Below are 13099 nucleotides of genomic sequence, written 5' to 3'. Positions count from 1 at the left end.
AGAACCGTGGGGCAGGAGGGCAGGATGTGCGGGCCGCTGCGGCCCACCGCATCCCCAGCCTCCCCGCGGCCAGGTCCCAGGGACGCAGAGGCTGGGTGGACCAGGGAGGCCTGGGCGCCAGCGAAGGCAGCTTTCCTCCTCCAACACCCGACCTGTGTGCGCGTGTCCTTCCTCTGCCCCTTTACCCAGGATTCTGTGTGGATCCCAGAAGGCAGTCAACGCGGGGAGGGGCTCCCCAGCCCCGGAGCGAGAAGCAGACGTGGAGGCTGACAGCGCCCCCGGACGGTCTTCCCGGGGTGCCCAGAGGCTCCCTGGGGCACCTGGAAACCTCTCCCGGTGACTCTAGTTTCTTGACAAACTGAGGGGGTAGGATTTGGAAGGGGTGCAACCAAATAATGTGTTTATAAACACAAGGAGAACGGGGAGCTAAGTGGAGAGGAGGCTCCACTGGGTGTGTCCTGTTTGTTTGGGGCTGGGGGGCAGGGTGCAGGAGAGATGGGCCCCCAGCCGTAGTAGTCTCTGGTTCAATGTGGACGCCTTTGGGGAAGTGACCTGGAACACTCCTTTTTCTCCCGGGAGAACTGTAGGATTTGGGCCTGGACCCTGCGGTTGCTCTTGAAAGTCTCTGCGTGTCTGCCCGTGTCTTCCCGCATCTTCCCGCATCCCTGGGCCCAAAACCTCTCCCACAAGGTCCCCAATGGCCGGGCGGAGCCGGAAGCCACGGCCCGTTGTCGGGAGATCGTGCCGTGCTGCCCAGGATGATGTGAGTTCCTGGGAGACCGGGTTTTTGCAGGGTAGGATCACCAGTGTCTCTCCAGGGTGTAGACGGCGTCTGGGTCATTGGGGATGTCAAACTATGTTTGCTGAAGGCCTGAAGGGGCCGTGGCCATGGGCAGAGCTGACGGCCCAGGGAGGTTGCGGTGGCCCCGTGGGTGTCTTCCTGGCAGAGGCCGCTCCAGGGTGGCCGGGCGCCGAACCCCGGGCTGTGAGCCTGGACTCGCCCTTGCCTCCCTCCCCTTCTCAACACACTCACACACGCCACACACACCTTACACACTCGTGGCCCCACCCAGCGCACAGTGAACGCTCACCTTCACACCGACACCCAGAGGCTGTCTTGCCTGCAGACACGCGTGCTACGCAGAGTCACAAGCGTGAGGTCTGCACACTCCCACACACGCCGCTCGCCTGGGCTCCTGCCGTGCTGGGGGCGCGGTGCGGCCGGTGACCCCCGGCTCCTGTTAGGTACACACACGGGATGCGCGAGCTGATCCCTACAGAACTCAACACGGCAGCGAAGGATGCCCGTGAGGACAAGGGGGGCTTGTTCCCCGACCCCGTTCTTCTGAGCTTTCCGAGCAGACCCTCCGAGCTTGTTTCCCGTGCTTCCCCGTGTGTTCTTTCTCCCAGGATGTTCTCCCAGGCTGCCCACTCACACTCCCGTGACCCGGTTTGGGGGCCACTGGCCACAGGTGGCCCTGGAGCATTTGGAAGCGGCCAGGCCACGCGGAGATGTGCAGGGAGTGGCCGGACCCGCCAGCTTTTGAAGGTGTTGGGGGAAAGACAGCCCGTGCAGTACCTCACGGGTCGTTGGAACATCTCGATTTCACGTTGAAATGATTGTATTGTGGATGTAGGGGGTAAAATAAAATACATCTTTGAAGTTAATTTCACTTGCTTCTTCTACTTTTTAAAAAATGTAGCTGTTGGGGCATTTCAAGTGACCCATGCGGCCCCCACTCGTGGCTTGCAGCATCTCCGACTTCCCCGCACCTTCAGGAAAAGGAAGAGGAAAAACAAACATGGAGGGAAACGCTGAGCACGTGGTTGGCGGGAGGCAAGCAGAACCTGCCGTGCGGCAGCTGCTTTTGTAAGATAATATATTATTAAGGCTGCTTTTCTTCTGCGAGAATGCGCGGTGGGGGTGGGGTGGCAGCACGCACTGTATTGTATTGCTTGATTCATTTTCTTTCCATTTTAACTTTAATTCTGCCTAATTGCTGTATTGTGATCTCAGTCGGCAATCTTAAATGAACTCACAAGTAACTTTTGAAGAATCTGGCTACAAATGTTGGTCTTGATGAAATGTAAATCACGGCAGGTTACTGTGGAATGTCCACCCGGGGCTGAAGCAACCCTTTCCTGTCATTTTCAAATTTCAGGTCAGCGTTTGGGTACTTTTCTGCTGTCCCTCTTCCCTTGCGAGGTGTTACCGCCAAGGTCCGCCAGGCCACTGCGGCCTGAACAAAACAAACAAACAGGAGACTTGAGCAAGAATTCACGGCCCCTGAAAATGCTTTCTGCTAAGCAAGAATGCAATTCCTTCCAGATTCATTTATTCCTGTGATTGACTCACAGCTTTGAAAATCTGTGGAGTCACACCCGGGTCAAAAAGATTACAATAAAACATATTTGCAAAGATGTTTTATTTTAAATAAAATATTTTTAAATGGTCTACATTAACATTTTAGAGACAAGATTTTTAGAAGTAAAGTTACAAAACTTAGAAATGATATTTCATCCTTTGACGATAGCAAGAAAGAAGACATTGTGCCGAGAATGTTATTTATAATAAATTCAGTATAACCGTAACACGAAAATTCTACATGCATACACACTTGATACGCACATATTGTATTTTTACTTATTTACTTTTGGAGTATTATATAATTAATGAAGAATCAATTCAGCACAAATGTGAGGTGAGTCTACTTTGCCAATAAATTGGAAGTAGCTCATAAACAATTTTGGGTAAAATTTAAAGATTAGTTTTATCATAAAAAGAACTCTCCTGTGGCTCATTGTTAGTATGTCCATTAATGTTCTATTTTTTTGGCTAAATTAAATTTAACTAAGGGAAAAGGAAAATGTAGAGTACCGAGAATGATCAAGATTTTATGGGTAAGCTAATTGAAATGGTTTATTCTTTGGAAAATGATGATATTTATTCCTTGGAAAATATCACTCTTGTTATTTGAGGCTTGTGTTCAATTAATAAGAAACTAACAGAAATAATTACTTAATCTGACTGCCTGTTTTTGAAGGAATTTCCAGGGAAATAACTAGGACTGTAACATGTGTCTTGCTGAGGAGCCCCCGACCTCCCGCTGGACACGGAGACCTCACTTGGGACGCGCAGGTTGGCACATGTGTTGGTGTGACAGGCGGTTTATTTCCAGGATGATTCACGTTTGCTGTCACTGAACTTACTGGAATAACTATCAGAAGCAAATTGTAAGAATCTAACCACTTGCTGTCAACTCCACACCTCTACTTTCTTGGGATCGTCTCGGAGTAAAAGAACCAAACGTCACTGACAAGCATTGAGGAGCGAAGTCCGGGCACATGGCAGTGTGAAGATCCTACATGCTAGCAAAGTTCCTGGCTAACTTGTTCTTCTGCTTCCTTAATATGCGAATTGCGTGGCCTCATTTGCTCCATCATATTATAAAACTAGAGGGACTCTCATTCACTTTCCTGTCTTTCTTTTCCCCCTAAAGACGATAATGGTTATACACTTTCAAATATTTGCAGACAAGATATTCTGGATAAATAATCTAAGATTAGCTAAATTAGGTCAATGTCCATACTGGGCCAGTGAGATATGGCCCTTGTGTTCAAATTATCTGGTGTCAGCTACATTGATTGAAAAAGCACTACCGACCAAAAAAAAAAAAAGTCTTATTACAAGATGTCTCAAAAACAGATAAGAAAGCAACGAAGCCCTCTCGTAAATGAGGGAGCTTATCTAGATTTTAATATGGTGGTAAGCAAATTGTACATGTTTCTGCAAGTTAGACAACTTATATGGGAAGCGGGCATTTCTCAAGTTTCTGTGATTCTAAGCCCATCACTATAGTTTGCATATCCGTCCATTGCTCATGGGGTCTTTGTTCTTTTCTTCAAAATACGTTCCATAGAAAGGCTGAAATATTATCAAATTCGGGGCACATTGTCTGGACTGTTTAACTCCTTCTAGGACGGACAAGAGGCTGGTGGTGCCGAGTACTGCTGTGTAAGGGCCCTTCCTGCTTGTCTGGTTACTTTTGATACCTAGCTTCAGGCACTGTTTCTCTCTGAAAAAGCTAATAATACTGATGAGATTCCTTGTAAATAGGACCGAAATGAGCGTTGGGAAAGAAAGTCCGTGAGCCTCTCCTACAGAGACCACGCTGCTGGAGTCAGGACCCTCTGCAGGTGATTCTCCCCAGCCGCAGTCCTGGGGGAGGGGAGAGCATGCCCCGCCCCCTTACCCATCCTCCCCATGAACCTTCTCTTACCAAAGCTTATGTAACTGTTCCTCCTGTTGCCATCATAATTCATTTACAATCACAAAAGAGATTTAAGAAGTTGATAATTTGCTCTAATAGAACGGCTATTGGTAAATGTATTTCAAGAACACACACAGACCAGTCTGACAACTAGGGATGCCATCCCCTTTAAAAATCACTATTATTTAGACCATATTTCTGCGTGGCAATAACTATGGTAGACTTTATCTTCAGGTTTAAACTGCATTTCGAATGTAAACCTACTGGCTCAGGCAGGCAATAAATTGTAATGAAATAAAACCAAGAGGAAAACCGGACAGCCCGAAGCTGAACATTCGTGACCGCGCTTGGCTTGGACAGCGAGCACTTCGTAGAGGAGCCCTGACCGCTCCCGGACACTCGTGGCCGAGTTGCGGGTGGATATGCACTCGGGGAAAACAGCTGCTAAAACAAAAATAGAAAAGCAAAATAAATCAGAGTTTGAGGTCTGGAATAAAGAATGTTTTTTCATTTAAAATACTACATTTTACATGAGGACGAGGGCTGATTACTGCCCAGCTCTGCTCACGGGTCTGGTCTGGGCAGGCTGACCCCCCCCAGCCCCCATGGGTGCTCTCAGCGCAGCGGCTGTGCTCCGGCCACCGGCGTGCGGCTACCACGCCTGTTTGGGCAGGGGTGCCAACGTCACGGGCACGGGTGCGCAGATGGGAGTCCGCAAGGCCACCCCCTGGTGCCTAACGCTTCACCCCCTTCCCCAGGTCCCAGAAACTCGCATTGCCCCGTAATGATTTGACTTGAGAGTTTTGAGGGCTGATTCACAATACACCTGGTGTTCAAAGCACAGACACACTTCCAGCTGAAGGGTTTGCTGGCCCTCTGGCACTTCATTTGGTTTGACCTTTCCTAAGCTTTCTGGCTCTTCTGCGTCTGGACCCCCATGTGCACCAACACCAGGGTTTGTGCCTGAGGAGCAGGCGCGGAGCCCTGAGCCCTCCTCCACACCCCTCAGCTCTTCTGGCGAAGCCCCTTTCTGCGCTGAGAGCGGTAGTCCCCTCCCTCTGCTGCCCCAGACAATGCACGTTCTGCAGCAGCAGGTGGATGGAGGAGCACCCTTTCCATTCAGGAGCCAAGCTCCCGTTTGCAGCTCCTTCCTGAGCCGATCTGAGCAGGCCCAGGGCTTATGGCTTTTAAAAGCTGCTATTTCATGTGCTTCTCTCTCAAGGAGGAAAGATGGAGCAAACGGAGGAAGCTCTGGCCAAGCTCTCCCGTGAGAGCATCTTCCTGCAGACTTGTAGCATCATCTTTCATTTCTAACCTGTAACTGTGAACAGATCCCTTCACCGGGGTTTATTCACATACTGCAACAGTAACTTTTATTTCTTTCCATAAGAAGGTAGAAGACCATAGGGTCAGAGTTCAATTTAATGGGTATTTGTTAGGTATCTATTATATTCATGGTACTTTGCAAAGTACGGCACACAAAACTCAAAAAGATCCTGGTTATGATCCACGCTCCCAAGAAATTCTCAAAAAAAGAAAAATTCTGAACCGCGTGGGGATGAGAGCAAACGCCTGAACGCTGCGCAGTCTGGCGATGCGGTGGCCGGTCACCCACACCGTGGGCAGTGGGCATCTGCTTCTGGCGAGGTCACAGATGGCGTCCAGAGACTTCAGTCTTGAAGAAAGAGGAGGGAAGGGAAGGGCCTTCCAGGCGGGGAACAGCATTTACAAAGTGCAGATCAAAAATGAAAGTCACCGTGAGGGAAACGCAAGCCGCCTGTGCCATGGGGCCGGGCGGGGGGCGATGTTTACAGGAAGGAGTGCCTTAATCATTCTGGGGGAAGGAGGGCTGGGAGCTGAGCAGTCAGGGAAAGCTCCCAGAGGGAGATGGCATTTGCTCGGGGCCACTTCTGGAAAGTCTGAGTGGAAGGTAGCGTCTCGGGCAGAGGGAGCACGATGGGAGGGGAGGGGGGCTGCAGGGTAGTTGGGGTGGGGACCCCCCTGAGTTTGGTTGGAACAGAAGGCTTCGACCATGTGAAGAGGGTGATGATGCTGGGGAAAGGTCTGGTCAAGCAGGGGACCTTGACCCAACTACGTAAGTGTAGTTTATGAAACTGCACGGTTCTCTGGGCAACAGGGACCTGGAGAGTGGTTCTGAGCAGACGCGAGATTGCCAGTTCTGGGTGTGTCGCCGAGTCCAGGATATCTCACTGCTGGGGCCGTTGTAAACAGCATGGCTTGCTCCTTGGTCCCTGAGAATTGTCCTTGACAAGAATCTGAGAGCAACTGAACCCAGACACAGAGACAGAGAGAGACTGGTAGAGAGACAGAGATAGGTGAGAGAGACAAAGAGAAAGACACATACACAGAGAGACAGAGAGAGACAGAGAGACGCAAGGACTGCAGGTGGAGAGTGGGGTGCTAAAGCCGTGGCACTGGGGACCCTGGAGGCAGATGGTCAGGATCTTATGGTGACACAAGGAGGGGTATGTTTTTCTCAAGCTGTTCAGCAGGGAGGCCGGCATGATGCAGCCAAGTGCGGGGCCGCTGCAGCTGGAGTTTGCTGAGTGAGGGCTCAGGATAGCGGCCGACGGCCTCCCGCGTGGCTGCCACGGGCCGGGCCTGCGGGGTGGGACGCGATCAGGAGTGACAGGGCTACGCGGACATGAGGCTTGTTGGGGAAGAAGAGTTTTCCAGGCTTTCTTAATAAAAAAAATCAAATTAACAAAAGTGATAAAGCATAAAATGTTGCTCCCACCATGATGGGCTTTTAATTAAAAGTTGGTAATAAAGGTACAAATACATAATTAATACTTACATATTTATAGATGTCATTTGTTGATTTTTCAAAGAATTAAAGACATGAAAACCAAATGAAACTGTGGAGTTTCAAAGAGACATCTCAATACCTTTTGTATTTCGGCCTGGAAAATAGTTCCACTTTAAACCTTTGTAAAGCCACACTTGAAACGCCCGTGACTGAACAGTTCACACACACGTGGAGAAAACTATGTTGCATCCTTCATTGGTACACATGGAAATGGTGTCTCCATTCGAGATGAGGTTTTCTCTGCTTCAGATTTCACCGCTGGGAGATCAGAGGCGAAGCGGGGCTGGCGGGCGTGAAGAAGCTCGGCCCCTGCCCCGGCCCCTCCTGGGCGGCCCTCGGCTGAAGGACCCCCGAGGAGCTGCAGAGCCACCACGGAGGCTGCTTTGCATCCTGGCTGGGAGCAGAGCCTGAGGAGGACTCTGAGCGTTTCGGATCCAAGCAATCCGGCCCGAGGCCACACAAGGCACACTGCCTGGCCGCTCACAGACTTCTGAGGAGAAACATGAAAAAGGAAGAGAAATGCTCGTCATCCATCAATGCTGATCAGTGACAAAAATTAAACAGTGGTGCCCTCCACATTTTTTGGTGGAGAAATCATGGGAATTTCTTTTTCCCGTTGGTAGCGAGGGTCTGAAAATGGTGCCGGCAGGCTGGCCATGCCAGCAGATTGCACAAACAGTAAACGCCATTGTCCTCAGAAAGAGAAAGGCGTGGAGAAGTGAGTTTGAAGTGGGTAGGAGGGAGGTGTGCCCGAGCCGGTCCTGGCTCCCTTCTGTCCTCCGGCCTGTTTCCAGCACCAGGAGGCCCACGTGGCTGAGGGATGACACATAGCCTCATGGGAGGGAAAGGAGTGGGAGAAGGTGGGATCGTGGGTCACTAGCCTCCCGTGAGGACTGGCAGGAGACCGGACTCTAGTCCCACCAGGATGGGTGTTGGGTGCCCGAGGCCTGACGCGCACAGAGCAGGAAGGAACAAGAAGCATGAGCTTTGGGGAGTGCCAACCTGCCCAGCAGCAGGGCGAGGGGATGACTGGTGTCCCCAAAACAGACATGTTGCACCTTTGGATGTGGCCTTGTTTGGAAATTGGATTGTTGCAGATGTAAGTAGTTGAGGTGCAGAGGGCCCTCCTCCAACACGACCGCGCCCCTGTAAGAAGCAGAGACACAAGCAAGAAGGCCACACAAAGTGGGAGGCAGAGATTGGAGTGGTGCATCTCTGAGCCAACAAAAACCAGAATCCAGGAGGAGGCAAAGAAGGCTCGGAACAAGGTGCTGCGAGGGGCCCCTGGAGAGGCCCCGTTTTCAAAGGTGGGCTGGCATGTGGGGAACGCAGAAGGCGTGGTGCGGGGATCCACCTTCCCACTCCCAGAGGCAGAAAGGGGGGCAGCAGTCCGCAAGCTGGGGTGGAGGGGGAAGGAGTTTGTGTGGAGAGGGCCATGACTTTCAGCTGAGGGGGTCGCACCCCACCATCTTTCTGTGCCCCCCCAATCCGGGCCCCCAGCTGGAGCTGGGCGGGTGGGGAGAGCACCCCCGGGGACAGAGATGGGCCCTAGCTGGCTGGCTCGGGCGCCTTCCCTGTTGAAGGGGGGGCTTGGATGGCCAATCATGCTTCCGAGTGTGGAGCCATAAGGGGCAAAGCGTCCCCTCCACCTCTGAGGGGAGGGGGTGCCAGCAGATCAGCATGGGGGGGTCCCACAGGCTCAGCGACATCTCCCCCGTTGTGCAGCAGAGGGGGATGGCAAGGAGGCTTTTGCATTAGAAGTAACCCCTAGAGCGCTCACAGCTCTCCATCTTACTTGGATTCTCAAGTGGAGTCATCGGTTACTTTTCTTTCATTTGCTAAGGAAGCCAGCGGGTCCTCATGGGTCCTGACCCTCCCGCCTGGGCATCCCATGACTGCGGCCAGCCCAGGCGCCTCGGGGAAAACCAGACCGAGCTGCAGCCTGTTTTCAGGGCTTTTCCCCCGCCTGGCACGATGTTGCTTGGGGCCGTGGGAAGGAGAGACCCTAGAGCCAGCAGCAGCCGAGGGGGGACGATTTCGGATCTGATTGCACCTCTGAAGGGCAGCATAATCGCCAGTCGGTCCAGGAGATTAGCTTCAGAGCCACAGTCACGGGGCTGGGGCCCACCCTGGAATTGCTGTAAGCTAAGGCAGGGCTAGCACCTGCCGCTCGGGTCTTGGAGCCTGTGGGGCCGCAGAGAGGCTCAGGCGAGTTTTCATCCCAGTCTCCAGAGCCGGTCAGGGGGCTGTCAGGGGCCCATCAGAGGCTGCCCCTTCCCGAGACCCCCGGGAGCCAGGACGACCTCAGGGGCCGTAATGCGCCGGGCGGCGGGGGCTTGCCCTGGGAGCGCGCTGGCTCACAGCCGTGGGGGGGGGTGTCACAGGGCTCCCACCGCTCCCACCGCTCCCACCGGGCGGCACCAGCTGAGCCACCGGCAGCAGCAGCTCGTGGCCTGGCCCAGAGTGGGCTCCAGAGTCAGGCCGCCGTGCCGCTTCCGATGGCCGGGCCTCCGGGAGGTGAGGGCCCGTCCGGTCCGCTCCCGGGCCTCCTCAGAGGAAGAGGTCACCCTCAGGGTGACAGCGCATGATCTGAATTGAAACACGAAGAATAATAAATGAGAAATGAAATCAGAATGCCTCATATACCAAGTGCACCCCGGGCGGGAGACAGGACTTCACATAGATTCACGGACACACATTTCGAGGAGGGCAGTTTGGATATTAAAGCACAAATGCTGTGAGTGGCTCTGGGGAGCCGTGGCAGCCCAGCCGGCTGGGGTCAGGCCGCCGCACACCCTGATCTGCCAGCCTCCGTCCCCCAGCCCCGTGGCGCTCGGAGGCCGCCTCCCGGTGAGAACCTGCAACACGGCCTGTCATCGTGGGCTTGTCCTGTGTTCCTCTGGCCCCTTCAGGACGGGCCGCTCGCCGCAGTCAGCCTCGTCTCTGCTGCCCCGAGCGATGGACAGTGCCGTGGGGGCTGGACACAGCCGGGGGCGGGGGGGGGGGGCGGAGGAGGGAGGGGAGTAAAGCGGGGAGAGCATGAGCCCGAGTAAAAGCCGGCTCCTACAAGTGGCCGTGGAGAGAGCACTGGGTGTTTCTGGGGCGGAACAGAGCGCCACACCCCTCACCCCCCAGTGCCACTGCTTCCCGCTGGGCCCAGGGAAGGCCGGCCTTCCCTCCATGATGGTCGGAGGCTGTCCCACAGATTGGCCCGCATGGCTGGTGGGAAGTTTTATTTTTACCATCCCTTAATTTCTTTGCCTAGAAAGAAGACATTCTGTTAGGATTGGTTAATAAAAGATCGTGAACACTATAAAGTGGTTCCTCCGATCTTATGGGATGGCCCAACCCTCAGGAAGGCTCCGGTCAGGTTTTCAACATGAAAATAACTCCAGTGCTCAGACAGACACGGCCGCATCCGCCAGCAGGAGAACCACGTCCAGGGAAACCTGTCAACGTTGCCAGCTGGCCCAGGACTCATCAGTACTCTCAGAGAGGCAAAGACATTGACTTGACCTTAATACGGAGCACTGAGGTCTTCGTTTTTTTCTTGGTATAAACCTCCCAACACCTAGTTTATAGTCGGAGAATCTGAGGCCAAGAGCTGTAACATCTCCAATTCAAAGCCGTAAGCTATAAAGTTCTAAATGTGGGGGCAAAATGATTTTCTGGCCCGGGGAAATGTGATATTTTACTTTTGATAAAAGATCCTAGGCCCTGCCACAGACGGTTCTAACTTGATGAAGGCTTTGGGCAGGGGGTAGGGGGTGTATTTGTGGGACAAACACGTGGGTCTCAGTGGGTCCAGTGACCCCAGAGACGTGCACGTAACGTGTCACTGTTCTGGGAGTCGGGCTTCTTCTCCAAGAGATGTTTGTGCTTAGAAACCGAGCCATCATTCTGTTCTCTGAGAAGTGTTGAAGACAATTACTTAGGGATGTTCCAGAAATTCCCAAATACAAAGATTAATTATAGTCATTTTTAGATTTCATGAAAACAGTTGTTTAAGAGAAACGGCCATAAAACTGCTTTGTGATCGTGCTCAATTTATCAAGGTACACGCAAATACAGTATAATTACTGTGGGTTTTTGGTTACTTGAATTAAGAAGTACCAAACTCATTTTGCAGCTATTTTGGGAAATAGCAGGAAGAAATGACTAATATAATGAATGACTTCTTTTTGTGTGCAGATTCTCAAAATACAAGCTCTGTGCTATAGGGCATCAGTGTGTGTGTGTGTGTGTGTGTGTGTTCAGTGAAATCAAGAGTTTTTTCCTCTTTTTCATTTTTTTTCTTTTAAAATCTCAGAAGAGAGCATTCTATGGGAGAAGGAAGGGGAGAAAGAAGGCTGTCCTAAGACCATGTGCTCCTTGAGTGGCCCGTCCCGTGCCGGCAGGTCTTCGGATTCTTGGCATCTGGGGGGGCACTGGAGACCCCGGGCAGCCAGGGGAAGGTGAGCTCTCAGGCGTGAGGCTCTTTCTCCAGCAAAGCAGAGCGGCACCGTGTCCACATACCCTGTGCTGAGCCACGAAAACAAAGGCAGAACTTTAAGACTCTGTGCAAAGGATCGAGGCTCTTTTCTTCTGCAGCTGTGGGCTCAACACCAGCCACGGCTCATCTTTCTTCCCTCTCCATACGCAGATGTGCCCACAACGGAACCATCGATTCTGTGCCTTTATTTAACCTGGAACATTACCATTTCAGAATTCCATATTAATGTTCATAAGGTAAAGAATAATTGATTTCTTTCAATCCAGTTAGTGGCTTTAGGAATCTTTTCCAACACTTACCTTGTATTCACTGATTATACAGCTTAAAATGGATATCAATAAATGTGGCTTTTGAAACCAAGGATGGATTCTGTAGAAGTTCCTTAGAATAAAGACACTTGTCTGGACGCCTCGGAGCACTCGTCTTTCGTAACCGAACCCTCCGTCCATTCCCCAAGGGTCAGCGGGGAAGGGGACAGAGGACATGTGTTCTCGTGGGGACGATGTGGTCTACCCAACTAGGACTTACTTAATTGCTTTGACATTGTTTTCACAAGTCAAATTTTCTTTTATTAATTATCTTCGTTTTCCCGGGTGTTGCAGAGCTGAAAATATCAGAAAAGTCTTCCCCCCCCCAAGCTTATATTTCATAACGTTAAAAGTCGGGAAGATGGATTAGCCTGGTGATGGGTATTAAAGAGAGCACGTTCTGCATGGAGCACTGGGTGTTATACGCAAACAATGAATCATGGAACACTACATCAAAAACTAATGATGTAATGGATGGTGATTAACATAACATAATGAAAAAAAAAAAAAAGTCAGAGTATCACACTTCCAGGTAATGAATTGATGGCTCACTCTGATCCCAAGGCATTTTTCTCTTTTGCTTCTGCCAAGCAACTGAAATAATTACCTACTGCTGTGGAAAACAGAGCCCGAGACTCAGCAGCAACCCTAGCATCTCCTAGACTCTGTGAGTCAGCAGCTAGGGAGTGACCGGGCTTGGTGTCCAGCTCAGGGTCCCTCGGGGGCTTGCATTCCAGACCTCGGTGGGGCTGCCGTCACCTGCAGGCTGAACCGGGCGACTCTTTGTAGGAGAAATGGCTGGTGACACTTCCGAGGGTGATAGTTAATGTTTATAGCCGTGATGTTTATAGAGACATTATTATAAACCAGGAAACATTGGAAATACCCTAAAGTAGTGACTCTGGGATTCCAAACCTTCAGGAGCTGTGACGCACCCAGAGCCTCGCGTGGCTGGTAGTGGGAGGGAATGGGGCAATGTCTGTTGCGGAAAGCAGTTCAAGGGGCACCCGGGCGGCCCAGTCAATTAAGCGTCTGCCTTCCGCTCAGGTCATGATCCCGGGGTCCTGGGATTGAGCCCCACGTTGGGCTCCCTGCTCGGCGGGGAGCCTGCTTCTCCCTCTGCCTCTGCCCGTCCCTCCCCCTGCTTGTTCTCTCTCTATCTCTCTGTCAAATAAATAAATAAAATCTTTTAAAAAAA

General features: G+C 51.8%; 1 long non-coding RNA gene across 4 annotated transcripts in view; it reads left to right on the top strand.

The window, feature by feature from the left end:
* LOC118534215 (uncharacterized) overlaps positions 1–11953 on the top strand; it is a 207261-nt gene extending 195308 nt beyond the window's left edge. For 3 of the 4 annotated variants that reach the window (XR_004916545.2, XR_013446824.1, XR_013446823.1), the window contains exons 3-4: positions 1704–1870; positions 11411–11953. This is a non-coding gene — a long non-coding RNA (uncharacterized LOC118534215). Of the gene's footprint in view, positions 1–1703; positions 1871–2162; positions 4643–11410 lie in introns of those variants that run through there. The other variant, XR_004916544.2, reaches the window with a different exon arrangement.
* The last annotated feature ends 1146 nt before the right edge of the window (positions 11954–13099 follow it).

Source organism: Halichoerus grypus, chromosome 4 (genome assembly GCF_964656455.1).
Source record: "Halichoerus grypus chromosome 4, mHalGry1.hap1.1, whole genome shotgun sequence".
NCBI classification, from domain to species: domain Eukaryota; kingdom Metazoa; phylum Chordata; class Mammalia; order Carnivora; family Phocidae; genus Halichoerus; species Halichoerus grypus.
This window is presented reverse-complemented; position numbering and strand designations above follow the sequence as displayed.